The sequence below is a fragment of the Dermacentor silvarum genome, chromosome 2 (assembly GCF_013339745.2).
Source record: "Dermacentor silvarum isolate Dsil-2018 chromosome 2, BIME_Dsil_1.4, whole genome shotgun sequence".
NCBI lineage: Eukaryota > Metazoa > Arthropoda > Arachnida > Ixodida > Ixodidae > Dermacentor > Dermacentor silvarum.
The window spans coordinates 68,122,526-68,140,407 of NC_051155.1; the positions used below are offsets into that span (position 1 = coordinate 68,122,526).

The following is a 17,882-nucleotide window of genomic DNA, read 5'->3' on the forward strand; positions in this document are numbered from 1 at the left end:
TTTGGGACGTTCTCCAAAAGAGTTTGAAAAAGGAGCTTGATATAAATGCTTATACGATACGATATCCGATACCACCTAAATGTGAAGATGTGCCTTTTCACATGCTCCTAATTATGGCGTTGCACCGTTTATGGAAAACTCGCATGCTAGACCAGGATGCAGAACCAATTGTATCTTCGAAGTCACGTTTCATTCGGATGATTTCACAATTGAAAGACATATGATCAGAGAGACTCCCAACCAGACTGGTATCCATTGTTGATGAAGTGTATCCTTTTGCCTCCCTCTTACTGTAATAATTGTACTGTGAAGTGTTTGTTTTGTGCTTGTAGACGCGGCTAAGACTGTTTTGGCCGCTATGAAAATATCTTACCCATCCACGTTTTATATTCGTAATAAACACAAAAAAATGCCCGGCTAGCTCAGTCGGTAGAGCATGAGACTCTTAATCTCAGGGTCGTGGGTTCGAGCCCCACGATGGGCGGATTGTTTTGCAACCTCGTAATCGTCTTCCAGTCATAACGGATGCATTGGATGAAACGATTATTTTGTATTTTAGTTCCGCGAAAAGAAAAAAAAAGCACGTTTTTCCGTGGGGCAGCTAGAGTGATCATAAAAATGTACGATCGGAGGGAGCGCGAGCCCATCTAGCTCAGTGTTTTTTTTTCTGCCTCCGGCCACCGAGCGTGACGGACGTGTGATGACGGGCTCCGTACGAGCAGCTTCAGCGGCCATGTCTGGTCGCTGTAACATGGCTACTGAAGAGGAGAACACATACCCGGTTGTTTTGCCAGGGCTGCCTACAGGGCGTTTTGTTGTAAATACTGTTTTTATTGCGATAGCAATTATATGGACACTTCCACCGGATTTCTGCCGTCGTCGTCGCCGTCGCCCTGAGGTTCCCTATAGATAAAATCTTCGCCGCGCGCCGTATGCCCGAGCGGAAGCGTGCGGGGACGCGCGCTATCACGGAGAGCGAACGCACTCAATCTCCCACGCGCAAGCAAGGAAGCGGGAAGCGAGCGCCGGAGGGAGCAGGGGGGGGGGGGGGGGGGCGCACTTCTCTGCCAACAACCGCGCTCGTCACTCGTCGCTCGCGCGCACCGTCTCTTATCTCCACACGGCTCTGACCCGTACATTCGCCACTCAGTTTCCGTTGAAGCGATAGAGGCACGTACCTTTGCCCGCAGCGGCGTATGCTTGCTGCCGGTGTTTTGACAATCGTTGCCTGCAGTCATTCAGTGTGATCTATTCGTGTTTGTTTGTGCTGTTGCGTCCCGAATCGGCCGGGCGCATTCTTTGATTGTTTCCCATCGAGGCAGGCCCTTTCATGAGCGTCGCCGAGACGGCGACAGTGCCAGACACCGACGAGACAGGCAAACAAGCGCCCCAACTAGGCAGTGCGCATTCTTAAGGTGCTTCCCCCGATGCCACCCCCTTCATCAGCCGCCGCCTACTTGTCGACGCGGCGCGACACCAGCCTGGACGCGATGACAAAGAAGCTCACGAAGCTTGCCCCCCTTCGTTAGACGCGGAGATTAGTGCAAAGGCCATTCTCCTGACCCGGGCAAGCTGACCGTCGGAGGGCAAGAAACAGGTCACCGACTTTCGTAGAAGGAGTGTCAACCCCCTGTTTCCGGATTGCCTCGTCCTTGCTTCGAAGGTGCAACATTGGAGGCGGAGTTCAGCGAACAAGACGGCCCCTCTGATTGGCCGCATCAAGGTCATCTGATTCCCTAGCCGGGTCAACTAGGGAAGACCGAGGTTTTATAAGGAGACACCTTGAGTGCAGTGGGGTGTCCTGACGAGTTCTGACATGTGCTCAGACATGTAGTGAGCTTAGACTTTCAAAGTGTTCCCCCATGGAGTGGGCTTCGATATTTGGAGCCACTGTAAATATGTAAAATAAACCCTTTTTTCTCTCGCTCTTACTCGCGGACGTACTCATCCCTTTGGCTGAAGGATCACCGGCCTAAACGCTACCCGAGTCTCAACAACCCGTTCCTAACAACTGGTCGAAGCGGTGGGATAAATCCTCACCCCGGTTCGCAACAGTGCGCGCTCACACCACGCTTGTTCATTCAGTTAGTAATAGTCGGGCCACATTTTCCAACGCACGCTACACATGCAATGCTGCCCGGATCGGCAGTGCAGCGCTACCGGTGTGTCCCTTCGCACGCGCTGCCCACGGGAAGCGCTTCTCATCAACACCACTGTTTCACACGCGCCTTCTCGTGGTCATCCAGTCTCTCTTCATGTCGGTCTACTTACGCCGCAGCACACCTGCTTACTTAAAGCTCATGTTTACTACAATTCATATTGCTACCAAAGCCGCTCACCTTACTTCGTATGACATTGCTGTGTTGCTATCGCATTCATTGCTTCGCCCTTAAGGCGAAACTGTGACATTTTTTTGCACGCCGATATCAGGGCCCGCCCGTATCGGGTCGAGGATTTCCGGGACACGTTAGCCCAGCATGAGCTGCTCGCCGATGTTATCGCCCTGGGGGCGTATCGTATGAGCCACGTCTGGGCCGTTACTCTCAAGCATTCTGAAGCAGTAACGAAGATTGTCAGCGTCGGTGAGCTGCTGGTGAAAGGAAACCGCTGCCTGGTGATTGATCCGGCGAACCAGGACGTGCGACTCAAGCTTCACTGGCTGCTTCACAACGTGCCGGACGAAGACGTACGCGCCGCCTTTGCGCCATACAGAAAGTCACCGAAGTTTCCCGGGAGCGTTGGCGTGTGCGGGGTATGTCAGAGAAGGGCTCTACAACGAGGCTCGTAACACTGAAATTGAAAGCTGGCGTGAAACTCGACGACTTGCCGCACCATCTCAACGTTAGCGGTGAGTTGGCGCTTGTCGTCGTACCAGGTAGGCCTCCGTTATGCCTTCGCTGTCGGAATACAGGCCACATCTGTAAAGATTGTTGGGTCCCACGTTGCGGAGCCTGCCGACGGTTCGGCCACGAAGACGACCAATGTGCCCGCACTTATGCGAGCATCGCTGGCCCCGGGACTAGTGAAGACTCGTCTGAGCTGCTAATGGACGAGGTGGACGCGGAGGATGCGGCCCGTGAAACGGGGCAACCAGCGACTCGGGATGGGCCTACGTTGACGCCGCTGACGAAGCATAGTGGGACGACGTCCAATGCAGTAGCGGCGGCCATAGAAGTGCAACGTGAGGTTCAGCCGGAATCCGAAGGCAAGCTAGAGGATACGACGACAGTTTCAGCCAAAACTCCCGACAACGTGGAGCCTAGGAACCCTGAGACCATGGATTTCAGCCAGGAGGCTGCCGCCCTGACAGCTGGGAAGCGCTCCCACGAGGAGTTCATCGGTAAAAAGCCAGAGCCAGGTGGTGGGCGCTCTACTTTAAAACCGCGGCCCAACTTAGCGGCCGAGACACGGCAGGCGGACAAACCGCCTCTGTAGTCTTGCAATGTGTTCCTGTGCGGGTGTGAGTGGGTGCGTGTGTGGTTCTTCCCCGGTTGTGGCAGCAAGTGTATCCACTAGACAGTGTGCACGGGTTTGAAACTGCCGGCGAAGGAATGGCTGCCGGTTTTCCCGACGCCTGCACACGGACCCGAGGAAGGGCGACGCCGTACAGTGCTCCCGGCAGGACCAAGTATGGTGCTCAAAGTATGTCACAGGTCTCTTTTCCTAATGCATGGCGACGAAACTGGACGTAGCATTACGCATAGCGACTCTGAATGTCAGGGGCCTTGGTTCACGAAGGCTCCAATGTCAACTTAATCGTCTTCTCGCTGTCAACGCGCTGGACATCGTAGCCGTCCAAGAGACGAATATAGCCAGCGAAGAATTTACTGAGCGTATGGTGTCCACCTTTCGTGCACACTTCAATGTCTGTGTTTGCCATTCTGTTGAAACATCGGGTGGGTGCGTCCTGTTTCTCCGCAATCGTTTAGGCATTATCGTGGAGTCAATTTTTTCTTGCCCAAGTGGTCGCCTTCTCGTAGTAGACTTTTCCTTTTCGAAGTTATGTTGGTGCATTATATGCGTGTATTCACCAAATGTTGACTCTGAACGCCGCGATTTTTTTAACCGTCTAGAGTCCTACAATGTGCGTGACAAACTGCTGTTGCACGTGGGCGATTTCAACTATGTGTGTGCCGCTGCCGATCGAGTGAAGGGTACGCCTATGCGTGATAGGAGCGCACAATTGTTAAACGGTCTGGTTCATGACAATAGCTTAGAGGATATTGGCAGCATATTCACCTACGGGAACAGACCGCAATACACGCACTTTCAACGAGATAGCCATGCCAGACTGGATAGGATTTACGCATCCGTTGAGCTTGTACCCCTTTGCACAGATTACAAAGTTGAACCTGTGGCTTTTAGCGATCATTGCCTGGTGATCGCAAGTTTTGGTGAGAAAGAAAGGAGTACGCGCTTCAACTGGAATCTCTGGAAATTCAACGCTAAACTTTTGGAGGACGAGGGATTTGCAAAGGGCATTGCAGATGAGATGCAGAAGCTGCTCGAGGAGCGGCCCAGTATTTTTACCGTTCAGTGGGAAGACTTCAAGGAGTGGCTAAAAAGTAAAGCCATAGAAAAGAGCTGCTCCAACCGACACGAAGAAAAGCAAGAGGAAAAAAGTTGTCGCAGTTTCACCTGAAAGGCGAAGCATCAATTGCGATAGCAAATTTGTAGAGAACTATACGGAGTAATGATAGTAGCTTTATCAGCTGTATAAACTTGGACATGTAGCAGCACCGGCAACACGCAGAACTGTTGTCGACGCCGTCGGCGTTTTGCCTGCGTTCGCTCAAAATGCGTGCAGCGTTGGTGACTGTTGCCGGAGCCTCTGATATAAATAGGCACTTGGTGCCGCAGCTAAACGTCGCCTCCCTTCCCTCCCCCTCCCCCACAACCTTTCGCACGTCGGAAGAAGGCGCGTTTGCTCTACATATATGGTGATTGTAAAGAAGGAAAGAGACGCCTACTTCTGCAGCCCTTAAGCAGCACGGCGCAGAACGCGCGTTTGTTCTCCGCCGTGCGTTCACTCCCCGTGAAAGCGCGCGTCCCTCGCGCCCTTTCACTCGCACATACAGCGTTCGGCACGCGGCGACGATTTCATCTCCATTGACGTCATACGGAACCTCACGGCGACGCCGACGGCAAAAATCTGCTTTTGAGTGTCCATATAATTGCTATCGCAATAAAAGCAGCGCGCGAGCAACTGCAGTTCTTAATAAGCATGGAGAGTACCGAGCCTGGGAAGTATGCGAAAGATATAAGGGATGTGAAAAGCCAGCTTGAAAGAATAGACACTGCAAGGTATAAATCAGCAGTTATACGCGCAAGAGCACAAAAACTGTGGACCGGTGAGACACCAACGAAGCGAGCTTTAACAGGTGAAAAGCAATACGCTTGCCAAAAACAAATCAGGCAGATAAGAAATGGTGATGAAACTTCAAGCGATGCTAATGTAATCCAGCAGGTATTTAAAGAGTACTTCCGCAACCTTCTTGGCCAAGCGAGAGAGATGGGTGATGCTTTCTGTTGTGATTTTTCGTCTCTTCTGCCAAGACTAGAGGACGATGTAAAGGAGCGTCTGAAAACGCTCCTTTACAGGAGCGTTTTCCCTGCCCATAACTAAAAACGAAATTCAAGCTGCAATAGAAGACCTACGGACTGGTAAAACTCCAGGAACTGATGGGCTTGGTGCCGAGTTTTACAGGACATTTAAGCCCATAGTCGCTCAGTTACTGTTACGAGTATTGACTGAGGCGTATGAGCGAAAGCAAGTACCACTGTCATTCACCACATCGCACACAGGGGCGGATCCAGGTTTTTTCTGAGGGGGGGGGGGGTCAGCTTCTGTCAATGATGATGATGATAGTAGCCTTTCTTATTTACCGAAATTTACCGTTTTTCCTCACGATAAACCCGCGTTTTATACACCTGTAGCCCTCCGTGGTGGCTCAGTCAGCCCAGGCGTTGAGCACGAGATCGCGGGATCAAATCCCGGCCGCGGCGGCCGCATTTCGATGGAGGCGAAATGCAAAAACGCCCGTGTTCTTGCGTTGTAGTGCAGGTTAAAGAACCCCAGGTGTTCAAAATTAATCCGGAGCCTTCCACTACGGCGTGCCTCATAATCAGAACTGGTTTTGGCACGTAAAACCCCAGAAAGAGGAAGAAGATCTGTAGCGAAGCTAGGTATCGGTTTCTCCGAGCTTATAGGAAAAGGACGTTACCCAATACAGCCATGTGCTTGGCGGTTGCGCCTGATAATACAGGGTGCTTAAAACTAAGTTTTATGGTTTTCTTAAAGTTAGGCACTGGGAGGCACGCGAAGACCTGCTGTGCAAATAAGTTATGTGGCTAGGGGGCACAAAGTGAGATGATAATTATCGCTGTCAGCAGCCCAATTAAATAAAATTGAACAATCATTTTTTGTTGACTACAGTAAGTGGGTATAAGTTTGTATTGAAAACTTAGAGACAGTCGAGTATACACAGTATCAGTCGGAAGAATTATTCTAGCGTGTCCGTGCTCCGAGATATCGGACTCCAAATTTCAATTATCGTACTGCGCAGAATAATCGAGAATAAAGACGCGACAATTCTCATGAATTCCCGTGAATGATTATGAAGCTCAGTGACCACTTCTGTGGAGGGATGGCGGTGCCATCTTCTCTCTTGAGTCGTGGTGGTGTGTTGACTAGAGGAACGTTCTTGAATACGGGCGTAACGCTCCGCTCCAACGCAGCAACCACTACGCTAGTTGTTTACGATATGCGAATCACCGCGTATGAAGACTCACGACGCCACCTACAAGAATAACGATGTGGCGTAGTAGGCGAGAGCGCGAGCCAGCGTCTTCATGTTTTGTTTCCCACGCGACGTCATCCTTTTACACAAGGCGCGCATCTGCTCCCGTTTCTCTAACCACGCGACGCCATCCTAGGCCCGCGCGCTGGCGTTGGCCGCTGACGTCACGCTCCCCCACTTCGCAGCCGCGGCTCGAGGCTTCGCCCCGCTCCGCGAGAACGCCCACTCAGATAAACGGATCCGGTGGGCTTGAGCCTCCTATGCTGGTACGACAATAAAACTGCAGGTACGACAATAAAACTGCGAAGTTACACTGAAAAACTTGTAGCGTACGAACGGTACTGTGTCGTACTGGATATTGTCAACGTGTAACTGTGATCGCAATGAGTGCTACAGTTAAAAAAAGTTGCCTATGCGTAGTTCTTAGTTTAGCTGTTAGTTGTTATTATTTATATATGAACACTTCAGCAAGAGATCTCTTTCATAAGCAGGTTGGTCGCGGAACCGATGACAGCCAATGAAGCAACCGTTGACACCCCAAGGGGAAACTAAGTTAATCAGGCGCGAAGGCGCTCGAGCGGACCTCGGCGTGTTTGGCAAAAGGGACGTCCCCTTGTTCATTCAACGCCACCGACGGGACGAGTAAGGCACGGCAGGCGCCAGGAGGTCCAAGGTGCTCATGAGAAAAAATAACTACGGCAACTTCGCGACACCACACTCCTACGGAATAGAACTAAGCTTGTGAGCGAGCTATAGCTTTACTTCTACATGGCTGATACCACGGGTACTCGCGAAAAATACTTTTGAAGAATGCTGGTGGCCATATTTTTTTGCGACAGGACCATCCCCCTGTCAGCGAGGGGGCGATGCAGAAATCTGAGGGGGGGGGGGGTCAGGACATCCGGACATCCCCCCTGGATCCGCGCCTGATCGCACATACAGTTAATCCCAAAATCAGATGACCCAGAGAAGCGTTTGTTGGTGGGGTCCTATCGCCCGATCAGCCTCACCAACGTTCATTACAAAATATACATGAAAGTCCTAGCGAAGAGATCACAGGGCGTGATAACGAAATTGGTTGGACCGCATCAGACTTGTGGAATCAAGGGACGTAACATTGCCACGAATGTATATGTCGCACGTACGGTATTGGAATGCTGTGATGCGCTGGGGGATCGGATTGCAATGATGCAACTAGATCTGGCAAAAGCCTTCGATCGCGTCTCACATATTATTTTTTGCATACTAGAGCACGCTAATGTAGGACGTGTGATCAAAGAAGGTGTCAGAATGGCGTATGCAAACTGCACCACGCGCATTATTGTAAATGGTGACCTTTCAGAGAAGCTGGTAGTGCGTTCGTCAGTAAGGCAGGGATGCCCACTGTCGCCCCTTCTGTTTGCGGCATACCTAGAGCCACTCTGTTTGGCTGTAATCAAAAGTGAACGCATCTCAGGCTTTCGTTTAGAATCAGCGCATGTCAAAATTCTCGCTTATGCGGACGACATTGCAGTATTCTGTTCGAACAGAGACAGTATTACTGAAGTGATCAGCACGGTTGATGAATTTTGCAAGCAAACGGGGTGTCTGATAAACTGGTATAAGAGCTCTGGTTTTTGGCATGGTGACTGGGAAACGATGCCCGATCATTTCGCGCGACTGCGATGGTCTTGTCTGCTCGGTGTCCCTCTTCAGTTTTATCGAGAACCAAGTGAATGTTGGAATGAGCAAGTGTCAAGGGCGAGGGAGAAAGCAGATGCATGGCAGGGGAGGCAGTTATCAATGTTTTCGCGCGTCTGCAACCTTTTCCTTGTATCCAAGATATGGTACATTATGAACGTTTTGTGTGCAACACGGACCAGTATTCAAAAGATGCACCGCGTTTTTGCAGTTTTTATTTGGGCGTCTATAACTTGGGAAAGAACCAGTCATACCAACTTGTTTCTTTCAGTTAAGGCAGGAGGGCTTGAACTTGTGCACTTATTTCTGCGTCAAGTTGTGTCGCGTTTTATATTCGTCCGTGATCAAAGGGATACTTTTCTGAGGACTGCTATCCAAGTGAGGTTGCAGAGACATCTCCCAGAAATCGTTGTTTCATCGTGTGAGAGTATGTATGGGGCTATCAGTGGGTACATGCGAGAGGTTGTACTTTCTTTCCGGCTATTGCATGTGCGTTTTTCTATTGAGTACTTGTGCAATGTTTCGAAACAAAATCTGTATACGAATCTTGTGGACACAATGTTGCCGATTCCTATTTATCGTTTACCTCTCCGTAGAGGCCCAGGGCAAGATGTTCTGAAGCGAGTTAAGAGAATGCCGCTTAACGCATCCGTGAAATCCTTTTTCTTTAAGTTACACTCTAACACACTTCCTGTTAAGACGTGGCTGCATGAAAAGGGGATTTTCGTCCCATGGACGACTAACGGCCTGTTATGCAAAAAGCCTGAGACAGTAGAGCATGTGCTCCTTGACTGCTGCGACCCAATTTTTCATTGGGATGTCCTCCAGCGAACAGTCAAAAAATATTTTCCCCTGGATCCATATGGCATCAGGTTCTTGCCCATCGCAAATGAAGCGGAAGTACCATTTGACCTAATAATGCTTTTGGGCCTCCACAGTCTGTGGAAGACGCGAATGCAAGTGCGGCATGCAGATGTTAACGTCCGTTCGACGCGAGAAAACTTTATTGAAAGTGTTGTTGCCCTTAGGGAAGTGTATCGGGCACAAGCTGAACCGCCCGAATGGATTTCTGTACTCGATGACTTGGCTGTCATGAAAAGATTTTAATCAATCCTACGTCAGCCAAAGTAGGCTGATGTTTTTATCATTTGTATTTTTGTTGTTTTGCTTGTCACAATCGGCAATAAAGAAAAAGAAAAAAAAAGCCCGGCTAGCTCAGTCGGTAGAGTATGAGACTCTTAATCTCAGGGTCGTGGGTTCGAGCCCCACGTTGGGCGGATTGTTTTGCAACCTCGTAATCGTCCTCCAGTCATAAGGGTTAAATTGTATGAAACGATTGTTTTGTATTTTAGCTCAGCGAAAAGAAAAAAACATCGTTTTACCGTCACGCACCTATAGTAATCATAAAAATGTATGCACGATCGGAGGGAGCGCGAGCCCGGATAGCTCAGCGGATGCCATTTCCGGCTTTCGAGCTATACGGTCACGGAATGTCACGCTCCGTCGGAGCGGTATCATCGGCCCCAGTGGGTTGCGGGAACAGGTTTTTAGGTGCGAAGCTCCTTATAGCGGCACCCGTTCGTCCCCGTCGTCGTCGTCGTAGTAGTAGTGTGTAACCAGTCTGAGAAAAAAAATTCCGAAGTTGTGTCCGTAGCGCGGTATCGAGCCAGGGACCCCTCGCTTCCGAGCGCGCGGCGTTAGCCCACTACGCCACGAAGCGGACATGGACACACGCACCACGATGGCAATAAATACCCAACATTAACGAAAGGCCCGTTTCTAGCGCGTTTCTAACGCGTTTTTGCTAGCGCGTTACGGCCCGTGTAAGAAGCTGGTGTAAGACGCTGTGGCCTCTCCGCCTTACCTTCACCGCGTTTCGGCAGTCATGTGATGGCGTCGGCAAACGCGGTGCACGTTCCGGCATGTGTAAATGGCTGCGTAAGACGCTGTGGCCGCTCCCCCTTACTAGAGAGTACTGCACGTTTCTAACGCGTTTGTGCTAGCGTCCCCTTAAGCGGGAGATCCGATGATTCCCTCCGGAGCTTCGCCCACTCATCATCATTCACCCCGTGGATATGCTGTGAATTTTTTTGCTGCTTATGAAGATTACCAAGTTATTCTGCCGAACTTGCCAACAGGAAAAATTGTGCTAAACACAGTGTTTATGCATGCTGACGTTACTGCTAGACCCTACAGAGTGGAAGACTTCAGGGACACATTGCTCCACCTTGGTGTGCTGGCCGACGTTATCACGTTAGGGGCGTACCAGATGAACCACGTCTGGGCTATCACCCTCAAGGACGCTGCCGCTGCGGAGAAACTACTTGCTGCGAAGGACGTGAAGGTTAAAGAACACAAGTGCCTGATAGTCGACCCTAATGACCGAAGTATTCGCTTCAAGATTCACTGGCTGCTCCACGGTGTTGCTGACGAAGATGTGCGTGCCGCGCTATCGCCGTACGGGAAGGTGGTCGACGTGTCAAGGGAAAATTGGCGTGCGCAAGGCGTTCTCGACACGACCCGTACGGTTACGGTGAAGTTGGGGCCGGGTTTCAAGATCGACGACATATACCGCACCAAATCAAGGTGGCCGGTGAACCTGCGCTAATTGTTGTACCAGGCAGGGCCCCACTTTGCCTCCGTTGCAAATCTAGTGGGCATATCCGCAGAGTCTGCCAGGTGCCACGTTGTGCGCTTTGCCGACGTTACGTCTATGAGGACTCCCAATGTGCGAAAAGCTACGGAAGTGCTGCAGAATCCTTGAGGAGTGATGACACGTCAGAGCACCTCATGGACGAAGCTGATGCCGAAGAAACGGCGGGAGGAGCGGGAGGTCAAACCTCAAGCGTCGAGGCGTCTTCTGGGCCGACCATGGTAAACGGGGCAGACAACAGCAAGCCTTCCGAGTTCCCACCCCTCTCCCAAGGTGCGGATGTGAAAGCTGAGCCTAACAAGAACACCGAGGACGCTACCGAAGACGCCGAGGCGGACAAGTCCGCATGTATGGACGTCTCGGAAGCACCAAGCGCTGGTGTGGGAGCAAAGCGGGCTCACGAGGATACCAAAGAGACAACGGCGAACACCGACGGCGAAGGACAACCACCAACCAAGGCGGCTATCGTTCGGCGGCCCACACTGAGACCTCGACCGAACGTGGCCACCGGTAAAAGTGTGGCGGCCACGCCGCCTATAGCGCCAACGTAGCGTAAGATCTGCCATGGCACGACGCCCTGGCATGCGGCTTTTTGCTGAGAGAACCACCACGATTCCCAGCCTTTCTTCATAATCACTATGGCTTCTATTCCTAAATCGCAACGTATCACGACGATTAACGCCCGAGGGCTTGCGTCTAAACGAAAACAGAGTCAGCTGTACGGATTGGTGACCGAGTTTGACCTCGACATTGTGGCGATAAAGGAAACTAAAGTTGATGGTGAAGTAGAGACTGGCAACATGGTTCGACGTTTTACGTTGTCTTATGACGCTGTGGTTAGCCATGCTTTAGGGACGTCAGCAGGTTGTTGCCTTCTTTTCCGCCAGAGCTTGGGCTTATCAATACAAGAGACATTAAGTTGTGACTCAGGGAGGCTCATCATCTGCGATTTTCTTTTTGCCGCTAAGGAGTGGCGTATGATTTGTGTGTATGCACCTAACAATGCGAAAGAGAGGCGCACCTTTTTCGAGCGTGTTAGTCAATACTGTGACTGCCAGAAACTTGTCATTATTGCCGGTGATTTCAACTGTATGCTTTCTGCGGCAGATAAAACTAGCAGACGAGATTTTGATGACATAAGTACCGTTATTCTTAGAGAAATTGTCAATGACGTTGGTATGGAAGATGTAGGGCAATGTTTGGAAGGTACGCGAACTGTGCAATTTACTCATTTTCAAGAATCAAGTCATGCCCGATTGGATAGAATATATGCGTCTTTGGATATTATACCTTTGTGTCAACAGTATCATGTTACGCCAGTCTCCTTTAGTGATCACTGCTTAGTTTATTTTACTATAGCAAGTCGAGAAGACTCAAGGAATAATTTTAATTGGCAGTTATGGAAACTGAATTGTAAGCTGCTGAATGACGATGTTTTTGTGAAGCAAGTAACTGATTTATTTAAAAAACTAAAGGAAAACAAGAAAATACCTTGGGGAGAAAGATGGAAATTATTAAAGAATCAGGTTAAAATAAATGCACTGGAACGTTCAAGTGCAGTAGCTAGAGAAGCAAGATTTCAAGAAAAAAACACTACGCACGAACCTTCAACTGCTACTTAATCAAGAATCGCTCAGACCGGGTGAATTTATGGACGATATACGAGCGGTGAAGCGCAAGCTGGAGCTTATCGATACCGAACGACACCGTGGTGCCTTAATACGCGCAAGAGCTGAAAGGCTGATAAGCGGCGAATCGCCGACGAAAAGAACGTTGGGGGTGGAAAAGTGGCATGCGCGAAGGCAGCAAATAGTAGAAATTGAACGTGCAGGTGTGATCACTAAGGATACTGAGGAAATTGTTAGAACGTTTTCAGAGTACTATCGTGCGTTGTTTGCTCGCAGCGTAGTTGATATCGACCGCTTCAAACGTGAGTTTGTTTCCTTGATGACACGGTTGGACGATGTGACAAGAGAAGCTTTAGAGCAGCCCATCACAAATGAAGAGGGGGATTTTGCGATAGAAAACATGAACTTAGGGAAATCGCCGGGCCCAGACGGCCTTGGTGCAGCGTTTTATAAAACACTTAAGGGAACAATCTCTGCAATTTTAACGCGTATTTATAACGAAGCTTACGAGCTTAAGTCGCTACCTCCATGTTTTGTTACTCCGCATACGATTCTTATACCTAAATCTGATGATACAGCAGAATTACGAAATGTAACTGCCTATCGACCCATAAGCTTGACAAACAGTGATTATATAATCTTCATGAAAGTATTAACTAAGAGATTACAAACTGTTATCTAGGAAATTGTAGGCAAGCATCAGACATGCGGCATTAAAGGGCGCTCCATCACTACGAACACTCATGTCGCACGTTCTATTCTGGAATGTTGTGATGTTACGGGTGCTGGAGTAGCCATGCTACAGATAGACTTCGAGAAGGCGTTTGATAGCGTTCCCATGACGCTCTCTTGTGTGTACTAGACCATGTGAATGTAGGCCACGTTATTAGAGGAGGCGTCGCGATGGCGTACAGCTCGTGCACGACGCAGTTAATAGTGAATAAAGTGGTTGGTGAGCGCATACCAGTGCTACGATGTCTGCGCCAGAGCTGCCCAATATCAGCATTGCTGTTTTGTTTGTACATCGAATCCTTTGTCTACATGTTATTGCAAGCGAGCATATACGTGGGTTCAAACTGCAACAGGTAGAAGTGAGGTTGCTGGCCTATGCCGACGACATTGCCGCTTTTTGTACGGATTATGACAGTACTCGGCATGTTGTTAAAACTGTGGAAAGTTTTTGTCTTTCAAGTGGAAGCTGCGTGAACTGGGGAAAGTCTATGGGGTTTTGGCACGGCTATTGGCCGTCTAAGCCAGACACTTTCGCGAATTTAAGATTCGTGACCACTCCTGTTAAATATTTGGGAGTGCCCTTAGAAAATTATCAGGACAGCGAACCTTAATGGCGCAACGAAATTGGCAACTTACGCGAGAAAACTAATAACTGGAATGGCTGGAATATGTCAGTCTTTGCAAGAGCGACAGTATGCAACTTATTTTTATAAGTAAGTTGTGGTATGTAATGCAAGTGATACACTGTTCAAGAATGAATGTCCAGAAACTTCACAGAATATTGGCAGTGTTCGTTTGGGGCTCCTCATGGGAGCGAACAAGGAGAACCAATTTGTTTAGGCGAGTCCGTGATGGCGGGTTGGCGTTAGGCCATTTGTATCTACGTCAAATAGTTAATCAGTTTATGTTCTTCAGAGACGTAAAAGATCCCTTCCTTCGAACATTGTGCCAGGTTCGGTTGGGTAATGCCCTACCAGATCTTGTCTCAACGGATCACATCCACGGTTGCATTCGGAGTTATTTAAAAGAGGTTGTTATGTCCACCCGTTTTTCGTGTGTGCGGTTTTCTACAAACTACTTAAGTGATGTGGGTCGGAAAAAGTTATACAGAGACCTGTGTGATGTGGTGTTACCTGTGCCGCTATATAGATCTTTGTACAGTACCTCAAGAGGAAAGGATGTGCTTAAGCGTGTCAAGAAAATGATGGTACCTCCAGGCGTTAAAACATTTTTCTTTCGTTTACACACCGGGACACTGACCGTCAAGACATGGATGGCAGAAAGGGGACTTTTTGTGCCCTGGGGAGTACACTGCCAAATATGTAAGCGAGACGAAACTTTTGACCATGTGTTTGTAGAGTGTTGGGACGCGGTATTCCTGTGGGACATTCTACAGAGGACCCTAAAGAAAGACTTTCCGCTGCACCCTCAAGGAATCCGTTTCTGGCTATCGATAACAAAGATGGAGTGCCTTATGATTTAATTATCTCATTGTATTGCACAGTGTCTGGAAATGTCGCATGGCCGTCCGAAATGCAGACGTTGACGCCAGAGCAGCTCGCCAATACTTCAAAGAAAGTATTCACAGATATGTAGAAGAACAGAAAGCACGAATACCTGCGCTACACTGGTTGCCTTGTGTAAAAATTTCTTTTGAATATGAAATTTATTTAGAATACTTTCTCCAAGACAGGAGAATCCTTTTAGCATTTGACTATTTTTATGTATTTCAGTCCTGTATTTCTTGTAACTGACAATAAAGAAAAAAAAAAGCCCGGCTAGCTCAGTCGGTAGAGCATGAGACTCTTAATCTCAGGGTCGTGGGTTCGAGCCCCACGTTGGGCGGATTGTTTTGCAACCTCGTAATCGTCCTCCAGTCATAAGGGTTAAATTGTATGAAACGATTTTTGTGTTTTAGTTCCTCGAAAAGAAAAAAAAAATTTTTACCGTCCCGCAGCTAGCGTGATCATAAAAAGGTAGTGCTACATCGGAGGGAGCGCAAGCACCGGCTAGCCCAGTCGGTAGAGCATGAGACTCTTAATCTCAGGGTCGTGGGTTCGAGCCCCACGTTGGGCGGATAGTTTTGCAACTTCGTAATCGTCCTCCAGTCATAAGGGTTAAACTGTATGAAACGATTCTTTGTATATTTAGTTCCGCGAAAAGAAAAAAATTACCGTCGCGCAGCTAGCGTAATCATAAAAATGTATGTACGATCGGAGGGAGCGCGAGCCCGGCTAGCCTCAGTCGGGTAGAGCATGAGACTCTTAATCTCAGGGTCGTGGGTTCGAGCCCCACGTTGGGCGGATTGTTTGCAACCTCGTAATCGTCCTCCAGTCATAAGGGTTAAATTGCATGAAAACGATTCTTTTGTATATTTTGTTCCGCGAAAAGAAAAAAAAATTACCGTCGCGCAGCTAGCGTGATCAGAATAATGTATGTACGATCGGAGGGAGCGCGAGCCCGGCTAGCTCAGTGGATTCCACTTCCGGCCGCGAAAGCGTACGGACGTGTTTTTCATGTGCTCCAACGGGGCGGGGCGGTGCTAGCGGCCCAGCTTAGCCGCGGAAACAGGGACGACATTGAAGACAACCAGGACTACCAAGTGTTGCTGGCCTCATCTGCCAAAAGGTCGGATTGTTTTGAAAACGCTTTTTTTGAACGGTGACCCACGAGCAAGGCCGTACAGGGTTGCAGAGACTACCGGAAAATTATGATGCCTTGGTCGTTTGGAATGCTGCCTGAGGTTGATGCCTTAGGAGCATTTCAAATGAATCATGTGTGGGCTGCTACGTTCAAGAGTCATGAAAGTATGAAGAAGTGTGTTGACGACTGGGAATATTACTGTGAAAGGCAGAAAGTGTCTGGTAGTCGACCCGAATAACCAAGATGTCCGACAGTGAAAATCCACTGGGTCCTTCTTAATGTGACGAACGACGACATTCGTATGGCTTCCGAGCCATTCGGCGAGGTGATGGAAGCGAAGAAAAGGAGCGCTGGCGTGTCCTCGGGAATTCGAACAAAAAGGCTACTACAACGCGCGTGCTGAACCTCAGGCTGAAGGTCGGAGTCACAATTGAAGACATCCCATCAAGTACGTGTCGCCGGTGAGCCTGCCCTCGTAGTTATTCCAGGCAAGGCGCCACTCTGCCTGCGCTGCCAAGGAAAAGGGCATATCGCCGCGACTGCCGAATCCGCGCCTAGTCACGGGTGCCGCCGGTTCGGCCATGACGAAACCCAGTGCGTACCCACATGTACGCGAACAAACAGGCCCGCAGAAGGGACGCTGACTATCAGACAACATCATGGACGAGGCTGAAGCTGAAAAATTAGCAGCGAAAGGGACAATGAAACAAAAAGCGGTTGGAAAGCGCCCCCGGTCAGGGATACATCAACGTGAGTCAACAACTAGTGAAAGGAAAGAGCTGGAATAAATGGCGACAGGACCAAATTGTGAAGACCGCACAACAAAATGGCCGAAATTGTTTACCGCGCAGAGCAAGCACGTCGAGTGAACCTCAGGATACACCGCCAAATGAAACGTCGACAGTGCAGTGTGAAACGATGGGTGGCGTTGTAGAGGCGTCGACAAAGCGTATGCACAGCGACAGTATTGGTGAACCAGACCATCTCGATGATGCAGATGACGGGGGGCCGGCAATGAAAACGGCTTTGACGCGACGAACTCGTTGAAGCCGAAACGGAACATTCTTTGCTGGTAGAAGCGAAAAAAAAAGATGCGGAAAACCAGCGGAATAAAGCGGGGTCTCGCTATACCCCTTGCTAAGTAAGCAACATGGGACCGCTAAAGCGACAACGCATGGACGATGCTGTCCCGTGCAGTCACCGAACTTCGGTTGACGAGACACGGCAACAGACAGCGATTCATCCCCACGCAACAACCACGGCCAAATTTAGTGAAGGCTTATAATGCACCCTTGCTCCTGAGGTAAACACTGCGCGATCCATCAGCTCTTCGCAACCTTAAAGACGAAAGCCTCGGTCTTGCCTTATGTGTTGCCACTGTACATGTACGAGGATTGGCGACCAAGAACGACAAAATCAACTTAACCGACTTTTTCTGGAAATAACTTATACATAGTAGCCGTGCAAGAAACAAAGATTGAAAGTGAGGAGCAGGACGGATCACATGGTGAAACTTTTCGAAGGCATTTTAATGTTTGTGTTAGCCACGCAGTAGGCACATCCAGTGGTTGTGCCTTTTCATAAGTAAAAAAGGAATAACAATTCATCGAAGGCGAAAAAGTTGTTGCGTCGGAGGGCGGGACGATTGCTTGTTCTTGACTTTTCGTATTGTGCAAGGGAATGGCGTGCTATCTGTATATACGCACCAAACACCGATTATGAGCGCGTTGTGTTGTTGAAGAGTTA

The 17,882-nt window shown here is 49.3% G+C and overlaps 5 non-coding genes across 5 annotated transcripts; all 5 read left to right on the forward strand.

Annotated features, from left to right (window-relative positions):
- Positions 1-411: 411 nt before the first annotated feature.
- Positions 412-484, forward strand: Trnak-cuu (transfer RNA lysine (anticodon CUU)). The gene has a single exon. It is a non-coding gene; the product is annotated as a tRNA-Lys (tRNA).
- Positions 485-9,684: 9,200 nt separating this feature from the next.
- Positions 9,685-9,757, forward strand: Trnak-cuu (transfer RNA lysine (anticodon CUU)). The gene has a single exon. It is a non-coding gene; the product is annotated as a tRNA-Lys (tRNA).
- A 5,508-nt stretch (positions 9,758-15,265) lies between these two features.
- Trnak-cuu (transfer RNA lysine (anticodon CUU)) lies at positions 15,266-15,338 on the forward strand. Its single transcript has one exon. It is a non-coding gene; the product is annotated as a tRNA-Lys (tRNA).
- Positions 15,339-15,495: 157 nt separating this feature from the next.
- On the forward strand, positions 15,496-15,569 carry Trnak-cuu (transfer RNA lysine (anticodon CUU)). Its single transcript has one exon. It is a non-coding gene; the product is annotated as a tRNA-Lys (tRNA).
- A 152-nt stretch (positions 15,570-15,721) lies between these two features.
- On the forward strand, positions 15,722-15,796 carry Trnak-cuu (transfer RNA lysine (anticodon CUU)). The gene has a single exon. It is a non-coding gene; the product is annotated as a tRNA-Lys (tRNA).
- Positions 15,797-17,882: the final 2,086 nt, after the last annotated feature.